This window comes from Callionymus lyra, unplaced genomic scaffold, assembly GCF_982586985.1.
Source record: "Callionymus lyra unplaced genomic scaffold, fCalLyr1.hap1.1 HAP1_SCAFFOLD_135, whole genome shotgun sequence".
NCBI classification, from domain to species: Eukaryota; Metazoa; Chordata; class Actinopteri; order Syngnathiformes; family Callionymidae; genus Callionymus; species Callionymus lyra.
The window spans coordinates 45,001-57,500 of record NW_028258610.1 but is presented as its reverse complement, the minus strand read 5'-3'; the positions used below and the strand labels follow the sequence as shown (position 1 = coordinate 57,500).

Here is a 12,500-nt window from a genome sequence, read left to right as displayed (position 1 = left end):
ATCACAGTGCGTCCATGACGCGCGAAGGTCGGCTTGAGCCTGAGCTCTTTCCCCGCCGCCTGCGCTGGAGCTCGATACTCTGTCCAAGTATCCTTCGCTCCTATTAACCTCTAGGTGGTTGCGCTCGTGACATCAAAAAGACCACTTTTTGCAGAGCAGTCACACTCGGAAAAAATTTCTTTCGTCAGGCAAAAGAACCAGAGTTCTCCGCGGCCATCCACTCCAACCTTGTCCGACTTTGAGGCACCAGGCTCGGCCACCCTCCGAGCCTTTTCCTTCCCTCTCCTGTTATGGTGCCTCCCTATTAACCTCTAGGTGGTTGCGCTCGTGACATCAAAAAGACCACTTTTTGAGGAGCAGTCACACTCGGAAAAAATTTCTTTCGTCAGGCAAAAGAACCAGAGTTCTCCGCGGCCATCCACTCCAACCTTGTCCGACTTTGAGGCACCAGGCTCGGCCACCCTCCGAGCCTTTTCCTTCCCTCTCCTGTTATGGTGCCTCCCTATTAACCTCTAGGTGGTTGCGCTCGTGACATCAAAAAGACCACTTTTTGAAGAGCAGTCACACTCGGAAAAAATTTCTTTCGTCAGGCAAAAGAACCAGAGTTCTCCGCGGCCATCCACTCCAACCTTGTCCGACTTTGAGGCACCAGGCTCGGCCACCCTCCGAGCCTTTTCCTTCCCTCTCCTGTTATGGTGCCTCCCTATTAACCTCTAGGTGGTTGCGCTCGTGACATCAAAAAGACCACTTTTTGAGGAGCAGTCACACTCGGAAAAAATTTCTTTCGTCAGGCAAAAGAACCAGAGTTCTCCGCGGCCATCCACTCCAACCTTGTCCGACTTTGAGGCACCAGGCTCGGCCACCCTCCGAGCCTTTTCCTTCCCTCTCCTGTTATGGTGCCTCCCTATTAACCTCTAGGTGGTTGCGCTCGTGACATCAAAAAGACCACTTTTTGAGGAGCAGTCACACTCGGAAAAAATTTCTTTCGTCAGGCAAAAGAACCAGAGTTCTCCGCGGCCATCCACTCCAACCTTGTCCGACTTTGAGGCACCAGGCTCGGCCACCCTCCGAGCCTTTTCCTTCCCTCTCCTGTTATGGTGCCTCCCTATTAACCTCTAGGTGGTTGCGCTCGTGACATCAAAAAGACCACTTTTTGCAGAGCAGTCACACTCGGAAAAAATTTCTTTCGTCAGGCAAAAGAACCAGAGTTCTCCGCGGCCATCCACTCCAACCTTGTCCGATTTTGAGGCACCAGGCTCGGCCACCCTCCGAGCCCTTTCCTTCCCTCTCCTGTTATGGTGCCTCCCTATTAACCTCTAGGTGGTTGCGCTCGTGACATCAAAAAGACCACTTTTTGAGGAGCAGTCACACTCGGAAAAAATTTCTTTCGTCAGGCAAAAGAACCAGAGTTCTCCGCGGCCATCCACTCCAACCTTGTCCGACTTTGAGGCACCAGGCTCGGCCACCCTCCGAGCCTTTTCCTTCCCTCTCCTGTTATGGTGCCTCCCTATTAACCTCTAGGTGGTTGCGCTCGTGACATCAAAAAGACCACTTTTTGCAGAGCAGTCACACTCGGAAAAAATTTCTTTCGTCTGGCAAAAGAACCAGAGTTCTCCGCGGCCATCCACTCCAACCTTGTCCGATTTTGAGGCACCAGGCTCGGCCACCCTCCGAGCCCTTTCCTTCCCTCTCCTGTTATGGTGCCTCCCTATTAACCTCTAGGTGGTTGCGCTCGTGACATCAAAAAGACCACTTTTTGAGGAGCAGTCACACTCGGAAAAAAATTCTTTCGTCTGGCAAAAGAACCAGAGTTCTCCGCGGCCATCCACTCCAACCTTGTCCGATTTTGAGGCACCAGGCTCGGCCACCCTCCGAGCCTTTTCACTCCCTCTCCTGTTATGGTGCCTCCCTATTAACCTCTAGGTGGTTGCGCTCGTGACATCAAAAAGACCACTTTTTGCAGAGCAGTCACACTCGGAAAAAATTTCTTTCGTCTGGCAAAAGAACCAGAGTTCTCCGCGGTCATCCACTCCAACCTTGTCCGATTTTGAGGCACCAGGCTCGGCCACCCTCCGAGCCTTTTCACTCCCTCTCCTGTTATGGTGCCTCCCTATTAACCTCTAGGTGGTTGCGCTCGTGACATCAAAAAGACCACTTTTTGCAGAGCAGTCACACTCGGAAAAAATGTCTTTCGTCAGGCAAAAGAACCAGAGTTTTCAGCGGTCATCCACTCCAACCTTGTCCGATTTTGAGGCACCAGGCTCGGCCACCCTCCGAGCCTTTTCACTCCCTCTCCTGTTATGGTGCCTCCCTATTAACCTCTAGGTGGTTGCGCTCGTGACATCAAAAAGACCACTTTTTGCAGAGCAGTCACACTCGGAAAAAAATTTCTTTCGTCTGGCAAAAGAACCAGAGTTTTCAGCGGTCATCCACTCCAACCTTGTCCGACTTTGAGGCACCAGGCTCGGCCACCCTCCGAGCCTTTTCACTCCCTCTCCTGTTATGGTGCCTCCCTATTAACCTCTAGGTGGTTGCGCTCGTGACATCAAAAAGACCACTTTTTGCAGAGCAGTCACACTCGGGAAAAATTTCTTTCGTCTGGCAAAAGAACCAGAGTTTTCAGCGGTCATCCACTCCAACCTTGTCCGATTTTGAGGCACCAGGCTCGGCCACCGTCCGAGCCTTTTCACTCCCTCTCCTGTTATGGTGCCTCCCTATTAACCTCTAGGTGGTTGCGCTCGTGACATCAAAAAGACCACTTTTTGCAGAGCAGTCACACTCGGAAAAAATTTCTTTCGTCTGGCAAAAGAACCAGAGTTTTCAGCGGTCATCCACTCCAACCTTGTCCGATTTTGAGGCACCAGGCTCGGCCACCGTCCGAGCCTTTTCACTCCCTCTCCTGTTATGGTGCCTCCCTATTAACCTCTAGGTGGTTGCGCTCGTGACATCAAAAAGACCACTTTTTTCAGAGCAGTCACACTCGGGAAAAATTTCTTTCGTCTGGCAAAAGAACCAGAGTTATCAGCGGTCATCCACTCCAACCTTGTCCGACGTTGAGGCACCGATGTCGGCCAAGTTCTGAGCGTTCCACCGCCGAATGCCACTGGTCCTCAACACAGCGGACTTCCAATCCAACCTTGTCCGACTTTGAGGCACCGAAGTCGGCCTCAGCCCGAGCCTTCCCCCGCCGACCTCACTGGAGCCCGCCATCCAGGGACCGGCGGAGGTCGCCCGCATGACCGCGGCAAAGTGTCTCAAAGTCGGGCACGACCGCTCGAGTCACCCGCCAACCCGGTCCGGGGCACCTCCAGGGACCGGCGGAGGTCGCCCGCATGACCGCGGCAAAGTGTCTCAAAGTCGGGCATGACCGCTCGAGTCACCCGCCAACCCGGTCCGGGGCACCTCCAGGGACCGGCGGAGGACGCCCGCATGACCGCGACAAAGTGTCTCAAAGTCGGGCACGACCGCTCGAGTCACCCGCCAACCCGGTCCGGGGCACCTCCAGGGACCGGCGGAGGACGCCCGCATGACCGCGACAAAGTGTCTCAAAGTCGGGCACGACCGCTCGAGTCACCCGCCAACCCGGTCCGGGGCACCTCCAGGGACCGGCGGAGGACGCCCGCATGACCGCGACAAAGTGTCTCAAAGTCGGGCACGACCGCTCGAGTCACCCGCCAACCCGGTCCGGGGCACCTCCAGGGACCGGCGGAGGACGCCCGCATGACCGCGACAAAGTGTCTCAAAGTCGGGCACGACCGCTCGAGTCACCCGCCAACCCGGTCCGGGGCACCTCCAGGGACCGGCGGAGGACGCCCGCATGACCGCGACAAAGTGTCTCAAAGTCGGGCAGGACCGCTCGAGTCACCCGCCAACCCGGTCCGGGGCACCTCCAGGGACCGGCGGAGGACGCCCGCATGACCGCGACAAAGTGTCTCAAAGTCGGGCACGACCGCTCGAGTCACCCGCCAACCCGGTCCGGGGCACCTCCAGGGACCGGCGGAGGACGCCCGCATGACCGCGACAAAGTGTCTCAAAGTCGGTCATGACCGTTCGAGTCACCCGCCAACCCGGTCCGGGGCACCTCCAGGGACCGGCGGAGGAGGCCCGCATGACCGCGACAAAGTGTCTCAAAGTCGGGCACAACCGCTCGAGTCACCCGCCAACCCGGTCCGGGGCACCTCCAGGGACCGGCGGAGGACGCCCGCATGACCGCGACAAAGTGTCTCAAAGTCGGGCACGACCGCTCGAGTCACCCGCCAACCCGGTCCGGGGCACCTCCAGGGACCGGCGGAGGACGCCCGCATGACCGCGACAAAGTGTCTCAAAGTCGGGCATGACCGCTCGAGTCACCCGCCAACCCGGTCCGGGGCACCTCCAGGGACCGGCGGAGGACGCCCGCATGACCGCGACAAAGTGTCTCAAAGTCGGGCACGACCGCTCGAGTCACCCGCCAACCCGGTCCGGGGCACCTCCAGGGACCGGCGGAGGACGCCCGCATGACCGCGACAAAGTGTCTCAAAGTCGGGCACGACCGCTCGAGTCACCCGCCAACCCGGTCCGGGGCACCTCCAGGGACCGGCGGAGGACGCCCGCATGACCGCGACAAAGTGTCTCAAAGTCGGGCACGACCGCTCGAGTCACCCGCCAACCCGGTCCGGGGCACCTCCAGGGACCGGCGGAGGTCGCCCGCATGACCGCGACAAAGTGTCTCAAAGTCGGGCATGACCGCTCGAGTCACCCGCCAACCCGGTCCGGGGCACCTCCGGGGACCGGCGGAGGACGCCCGCATGACCGCGACAAAGTGTCTCAAAGTCGGGCAGGACCGCTCGAGTCACCCGCCAACCCGGTCCGGGGCACCTCCGGGGAGCAGTGGAGGTCGCTCGCATGACCGCGACAAAGTGTCTCAAAGTCGGGCATGACCGCTCGAGTCGCCCGCCATCCCGGTCCGGAGCTCAACACTTTGTCGTTTTTTCCACTCCCTCCCCATTAACCTCTAGGTGGTTGCGCTCGTGACATCAAAAAGACCACTTTTTGCAGAGCAGTCACACTCGGAAAAAATTCGTTTCGTCTGGCAAAAGAACCAGAGTTCTCAGCGGGCTTCCAGTCCAACCTTGTCCGATTTTGAGGCACCAGGCTCGGCCACAGTCCGAGCCCATTCACTCCCTCCCCTGTTGTACTCGCTCCCTATTAACCTCTAGGTGGTTGCGCTCGTGACATCAAAAAGACCACTTTTTGAGGAGCAGTCACACTTAGGAAAAATCCGTTTGCGCTCACACCATCCCTCCCCATTAACCTCTAGGTGGTTGCGCTCGTGACATCAAAAAGACCACTTTTTGAGGAGCAGTCACACTTAGGAAAAATCCGTTTGCGCTCACACCATCCCTCCCCATTAACCTCTAGGTGGTTGCGCTCGTGACATCAAAAAGACCACTTTTTGAGGAGCAGTCAGACACCGAGGTTTTCTGGATTTATGTCCGTTTTCCTGGTTCTCTGACTCGGGCACCTTGTGACCGACATCCCCCCCTTCCCTGGTTCTATTTTGCCGATACTTTGGTGAGTTTTCTACCCGCAAACCAAGCCCCCCAAGCCCGCCGCCTGGTGGGGGAGCATGCCGCCTGGCCCGGTTCTATTTTAGGTCACTTTGGTGAGTTTTCTACCCGCAAACCAAGCCCCCCAAGCCCGCCGCCTGGTGGGGGAAGAGGCCCCCTGGTCCCGGTTCTATTTTAGGACACTTTGGTGAGTTTTCTACCCGCAAACCAAGCCCCCCAAGCCCGCCGCCTGGTGGGGGAAGATGCCCCCTGGTCCCGGTTCTATTTTAGGACACTTTGGTGAGTTTTCTACCCGCAAACCAAGCCCCCCAAGCCCGCCGCCTGGTGGGGGAACATGCCCCCTGGTCCCGGTTCTATTTTAGGACACTTTGGTGAGTTTTCTACCCGCAAACCAAGCCCCCCAAGCCCGCCGCCTGGTGGGGGAACATGCCGCCTAGCCCGGTTCTATTTTAGGTCACTTTGGTGAGTTTTCTACCCGCAAACCAAGCCCCCCAAGCCCGCCGCCTGGTGGGGGAAGAGGCCCCCTGGTCCCGGTTCTATTTTAGGACACTTTGGTGAGTTTTCTACCCGCAAACCAAGCCCCCCAAGCCCGCCGCCTGGTGGGGGAAGAGGCCCCCTGGTCCCGGTTCTATTTTAGGTCACTTTGGTGAGTTTTCTACCCGCAAACCAAGCCCCCCAAGCCCGCCGCCTGGTGGGGGAAGAGGCCCCCTGGTCCCGGTTCTATTTTAGGACACTTTGGTGAGTTTTCTACCCGCAAACCAAGCCCCCCAAGCCCGCCGCCTGGTGGGGGAACATGCCCCCTGGTCCCGGTTCTATTTTAGGACACTTTGGTGAGTTTTCTACCCGCAAACCAAGCCCCCCAAGCCCGCCGCCTGGTGGGGGAACATGCCCCCTGGTCCCGGTTCTATTTTAGGACACTTTGGTGAGTTTTCTACCCGCAAACCAAGCCCCCCAAGCCCGCCGCCTGGTGGGGGAACATGCCGCCTAGCCCGGTTCTATTTTAGGTCACTTTGGTGAGTTTTCTACCCGCAAACCAAGCCCCCCAAGCCCGCCGCCTGGTGGGGGAGCATGCCCCCTGGTCCCGGTTCTATTTTAGGACACTTTGGTGAGTTTTCTACCCGGAAACCAAGCCCCCCAAGCCCGCCACCTGGTGGGGGAAGAGGCCCCCTGGTCCCGGTTCTATTTTAGGACACTTTGGTGAGTTTTCTACCCACACTGCATGTCCCCAAATGCCGCCATCTGGTGGGGGAACATGCCGCCTGCACCGGTTCTATTTTAAGTCACTTTGGTGAGTTTTCTGCCCACACTACGGGTCCCCAAATGCCGCCATCTGGTGGGGGAACATGCCGCCTGCACCGGTTCTATTTTAAGTCACTTTGGTGAGTTTTCTGCCCACACTACGGCTCCCCAAATGCCGCCATCTGGTGGGGGAACATGCCGCCTGCACCGGTTCTATTTTAAGTCACTTTGGTGAGTTTTCTGCCCACACTACGGGTCCCCAAATGCCGCCATCTGGTGGGGGAACATGCCGCCTGCACCGGTTCTATTTTAAGTCACTTTGGTGAGTTTTCTGCCCACACTACGGCTCCCCAAATGCCGCCATCTGGTGGGGGAACATGCCGCCTGCACCGGTTCTATTTTAAGTCACTTTGGTGAGTTTTCTGCCCACACTACGGGTCCCCAAATGCCGCCATCTGGTGGGGGAACATGCCGCCTGCACCGGTTCTATTTTAAGTCACTTTGGTGAGTTTTCTACCCACACTACGGGTCCCCAAATGCCGCCATCTGGTGGGGGAACATGCCGCCTGCACCGGTTCTATTTTAAGTCACTTTGGTGAGTTTTCTACCCACACTACGGGTCCCCAAATGCCGCCATCTGGTGGGGGAACATGCCGCCTGCACCGGTTCTATTTTAAGTCACTTTGGTGAGTTTTCTGCCCACACTACGGGTCCCCAAATGCCGCCATCTGGTGGGGGAACATGCCGCCTGCACCGGTTCTATTTTAGGTCACTTTTCTCACTTTCTGACCCACAAATAATGCCCCAAATGCCGCCGCCTGGTGGGGGGAACTGCCGCCTAGTCCCGGTTCTATTTTAGGTCACTTTTCTCACTTTCTGACCCACAAATAATGCCCCAAATGCCGCCGCCTGGTGGGGGGAACTGCCGCCTAGTCCCGGTTCTATTTTAGGTCACTTTTCTCACTTTCTGACCCACAAATAATGCCCCAAATGCCGCCGCCTGGTGGGGGGAACTGCCGCCTAGTCCCGGTTCTATTTTAGGTCACTTTTCTCACTTTCTGACCCACAAATAATGCCCCAAATGCCGCCGCCTGGTGGGGGGAACTGCCGCCTAGTCCCGGTTCTATTTTAGGTCACTTTTCTCACTTTCTGACCCACAAATAATGCCCCAAATGCCGCCGCCTGGTGGGGGGAACTGCCGCCTAGTCCCGGTTCTATTTTAGGTCCCTTTTCTCACTTTCTGACCCACAAATAATGCCCCAAATGCCGCCGCCTGGTGGGGGGAACTGCCGCCTAGTCCCGGTTCTATTTTAGGTCACTTTTCTCACTTTCTGACCCACAAATAATGCCCCAAATGCCGCCGCCTGGTGGGGGGAACTGCCGCCTAGTCCCGGTTCTATTTTAGGTCACTTTTCTCACTTTCTGACCCACAAATAATGCCTCAAATGCCGCCGCCTGGTGGGGGGAACTGCCGCCTAGTCCCGGTTCTATTTTAGGTCACTTTTCTCACTTTCTGACCCACAAATAATGCCCCAAATGCCGCCGCCTGGTGGGGGGAACTGCCGCCTAGTCCCGGTTCTATTTTAGGTCACTTTTCTCACTTTCTGACCCACAAATAATGCCCCAAATGCCGCCGCCTGGTGGGGGGAACTGCCGCCTAGTCCCGGTTCTATTTTAGGTCACTTTTCTCACTTTCTGACCCACAAATAATGCCTCAAATGCCGCCGCCTGGTGGGGGGAACTGCCGCCTAGTCCCGGTTCTATTTTAGGTCACTTTTCTCACTTTCTGACCCACAAATAATGCCCCAAATGCCGCCGCCTGGTGGGGGGAACTGCCGCCTAGTCCCGGTTCTATTTTAGGTCACTTTTCTCACTTTCTTACCCACAAATAATGCCCCAAATGCCGCCGCCTGGTGGGGGGAACTGCCGCCTAGTCCCGGTTCTATTTTAGGTCACTTTTCTCACTTTTCTACCCACAAATAATGGCAAAAAAAAATGCTTACAGCACCCAGTATTCCCAGGCGGTCTCCCATCCAAGTACTAACTGGGCCCGACCCTGCTTGGCTTCCGAGATCAGACGAGATCGGGCTCATTCAGGGTGGTGTGGCCGTAAGCGAGGGAAGCGCTTGTGAAATGCCCCAAAGTGTTGAAAATGTTCCCCAGGCCCCTGGTTCCCCATCCCCGCAGGAGGAGGCTCCCCAGGCCCCCTGGTTCCCCATCCCCGCAGGAGGAGGCTCCCCAGGCCCCCTGGTGCAGGAGGAGGCTCCCCAGGCCCCCTGGTGCAGGAGGAGGCTCCCCAGGCCCCTGGTTCCCCATCCCCGCAGGAGGAGGCTCCCCAGGCCCCCTGGTTCCCCATCCCCGCAGGAGGAGGCTCCCCAGGCCCCCTGGTGCAGGAGGAGGCTCCCCAGGCCCAATGGTTCCCCATCACCGCAGGAGGAGGCTCCCCAGGCCCCCTGGTTCCCCATGCCCGCAGGAGGAGGCTCCCCAGGCCCCCTGGTTCTCTATGCCCGCAGGAGGAGGCTCCCCAGGCCCCCTGCTTCTCCATCCCCGCAGGAGGAGGCTCCCCAGGCCCCATGGTTCCCCATCACCGCAGGAGGAGGCTCCCCAGGCCCCCTGGTTCCCCATCCCCGCAGGAGGAGGCTCCCCAGGCCCCATGGTTCCCCATCACCGCAGGAGGAGGCTCCCCAGGCCCCCTGGTTCCCCATCCCCGCAGGAGGAGGCTCCCCAGGCCCCCTGGTGCAGGAGGAGGCTCCCCAGGCCCCCTGGTTCCCCATCCCCGCAGGAGGAGGCTCCCCAGGCCCCCTGGTTCTCCATGCCCGCAGGAGGAGGCTCCCCAGGCCCCCTGGTTCCCCATCCCCGCAGGAGGAGGCTCCCCAGGCCCCATGGTTCCCCATCACCGCAGGAGGAGGCTCCCCAGGCCCCCTGGTTCCCCATCCCCGCAGGAGGAGGCTCCCCAGGCCCCCTGGTGCAGGAGGAGGCTCCCCAGGCCCCCTGGTTCCCCATCCCCGCAGGAGGAGGCTCCCCAGGCGCCCTGGTTCTCCATCCCCGCAGGAGGAGGCTCCCCAGGCCCCCTGGTTCTCCATGCCCGCAGGAGGAGGCTCCCCAGGCCCCCTGGTTCTCCATCCCCGCAGGAGGAGGCTCCCCAGGCCCCCTGGTTCTCCATCCCCGCAGGAGGAGGCTCCCCAGGCCCCCTGGTTCTCCATCCCCGCAGGAGGAGGCTCCCCAGGCCCCCTGGTTCTCCATCCCCGCAGGAGGAGGCTCCCCAGGCCCCCTGGTTCTCCATCCCCGCAGGAGGAGGCCCCCCAGGCCCCTGGTTCCCCATCCCCGCAGGAGGAGGCTCCCCAGGCCCCCTGGTTCTCCATGCCCGCAGGAGGAGGCTCCCCAGGCCCCCTGGTTCTCCATCCCCGCATGAGGAGGCTCCCCAGGCCCCTGGTTCTCCATGCCCGCAGGAGGAGGCTCCCCAGGCCCCCTGGTTCTCCATGACCGCAGGAGGAGGCTCCCCAGGCCCCCTGGTTCTCCATCCCCGCAGGAGGAGGCTCCCCAGGCCCCCTGGTTCCCCATCCCCGCAGGAGGAGGCTCCCCAGGCCCCCTGGTGCAGGAGGAGGCTCCCCAGGCCCAATGGTTCCCCATCACCGCAGGAGGAGGCTCCCCAGGCCCCCTGGTTCCCCATGCCCGCAGGAGGAGGCTCCCCAGGCCCCCTGGTTCTCTATGCCCGCAGGAGGAGGCTCCCCAGGCCCCCTGGTTCTCCATCCCCGCAGGAGGAGGCCCCCCAGGCCCCTGGTTCCCCATCCCCGCAGGAGGAGGCTCCCCAGGCCCCCTGGTTCTCCATGCCCGCAGGAGGAGGCTCCCCAGGCCCCTGGTTGGGAGAGGGGGAAAAAGAGCAAAGTGTTTAAAAATGCCCCAAAGTGTTGAAAATGTTCCCCAGGCCCCTGGTTCCCCATCCCCGCAGGAGGAGGCTCCCCAGGCCCCCTGGTTGGGAGAGGGGGAAAAAGAGCAAAGTGTTTAAAAATGCCCCAAAGTGTTGAAAATGTTCCCCAGGCCCCTGGTTCCCCATCCCCGCAGGAGGAGGCTCCCCAGGCCCCCTGGTTGGGAGAGGGGGAAAAAGAGCAAAGTGTTTAAAAATGCCCCAAAGTGTTGAAAATGTTCCCCAGGCCCCTGGTTCCCCATCCCCGCAGGAGGAGGCTCCCCAGGCCCCCTGGTTGGGAGAGGGGAAAAAAAGAGCAAAGTGTTTAAAAATGCCCCAAAGTGTTGAAAATGTTCCCCAGGCCCCTGGTTCCCCATCCCCGCAGGAGGAGGCTCCCCAGGCCCCCTGGTTGGGAGAGGGGGAAAAAAGAGCAAAGTGTTTAAAAATGCCCCAAAGTGTTGAAAATGTTCCCCAGGCCCCTGGTTCCCCATCCCCGCAGGAGGAGGCTCCCCAGGCCCCCTGGTTGGGAGAGGGGAAAAAAAGAGCAAAGTGTTTAAAAATGCCCCAAAGTGTTGAAAATGTTCCCCAGGCCCCTGGTTCCCCATCCCCGCAGGAGGAGGCTCCCCAGGCCCCCTGGTTGGGAGAGGGGAAAAAAAGAGCAAAGTGTTTAAAAATGCCCCAAAGTGTTGAAAATGTTCCCCAGGCCCCTGGTTCCCCATCCCCGCAGGAGGAGGCTCCCCAGGCCCCCTGGTTGGGAGAGGGGAAAAAAGAGCAAAGTGTTTAAAAATGCCCCAAAGTGTTGAAAATGTTCCCCAGGCCCCTGGTTCCCCATCCCCGCAGGAGGAGGCTCCCCAGGCCCCCTGGTTGGGAGAGGGGAAAAAAAGAGCAAAGTGTTTAAAAATGCCCCAAAGTGTTGAAAATGTTCCCCAGGCCCCTGGTTCCCCATCCCCGCAGGAGGAGGCTCCCCAGGCCCCCTGGTTGGGAGAGGGGGAAAAAGAGCAAAGTGTTTAAAAATGCCCCAAAGTGTTGAAAATGTTCCCCAGGCCCCTGGTTCCCCATCCCCGCAGGAGGAGGCTCCCCAGGCCCCCTGGTTGGGAGAGGGGAAAAAAAGAGCAAAGTGTTTAAAAATGCCCCAAAGTGTTGAAAATGTTCCCCAGGCCCCTGGTTCCCCATCCCCGCAGGAGGAGGCTCCCCAGGCCCCCTGGTTGGGAGAGGGGAAAAAAAGAGCAAAGTGTTTAAAAATGCCCCAAAGTGTTGAAAATGTTCCCCAGGCCCCTGGTTCCCCATCCCCGCAGGAGGAGGCTCCCCAGGCCCCCTGGTTGGGAGAGGGGAAAAAAAGAGCAAAGTGTTTAAAAATGCCCCAAAGTGTTGAAAATGTTCCCCGGCCTCCTGGTACCCCATCCCCGCATGAGGATGTCACCCAGGCCCCTGGTTCTCCATCCCCGCAGGAGGAGGGATTGTGGGTGGGAGAGGGAAAAAAAGGCTAAAGTGTTTAAAAATGCCCCAAAGTGTTGAAAATGTTCCCCGGCCTCCTGGTACCCCATCCCCGCATGAGGATGTCACCCAGGCCCCTGGTTCTCCATCCCCGCAGGAGGAGGGATTGTGGGTGGGAGAGGGAAAAAAAAGAGCAAAGTGTTTAAAAATGCCCCAAAGTGTTGAAAATGTTCCCCAGCCTCCTGGTAGCCCATCCCCGCATGAGGATGTCACCCAGGCCCCTGGTTCTCCATCCCCGCAGGAGGAGGGATTGTGGGTGGGAGAGGGAAAAAAAGAGCAAAGTGTTTGAAAATGCCCCAAAGTGTTGAAAATGT

At 59.0% G+C, this 12,500-nt stretch overlaps 1 non-coding gene across 1 annotated transcript; it reads right to left on the bottom strand.

The window, feature by feature from the left end:
• Positions 1-8,784: 8,784 nt before the first annotated feature.
• On the bottom strand, positions 8,785-8,903 carry LOC148058170 (5S ribosomal RNA). Its single transcript, XR_015710102.1, has one exon. It is a non-coding gene; the product is annotated as a 5S ribosomal RNA (ribosomal RNA).
• Between the last annotated feature and the right edge of the window lie 3,597 nt (positions 8,904-12,500).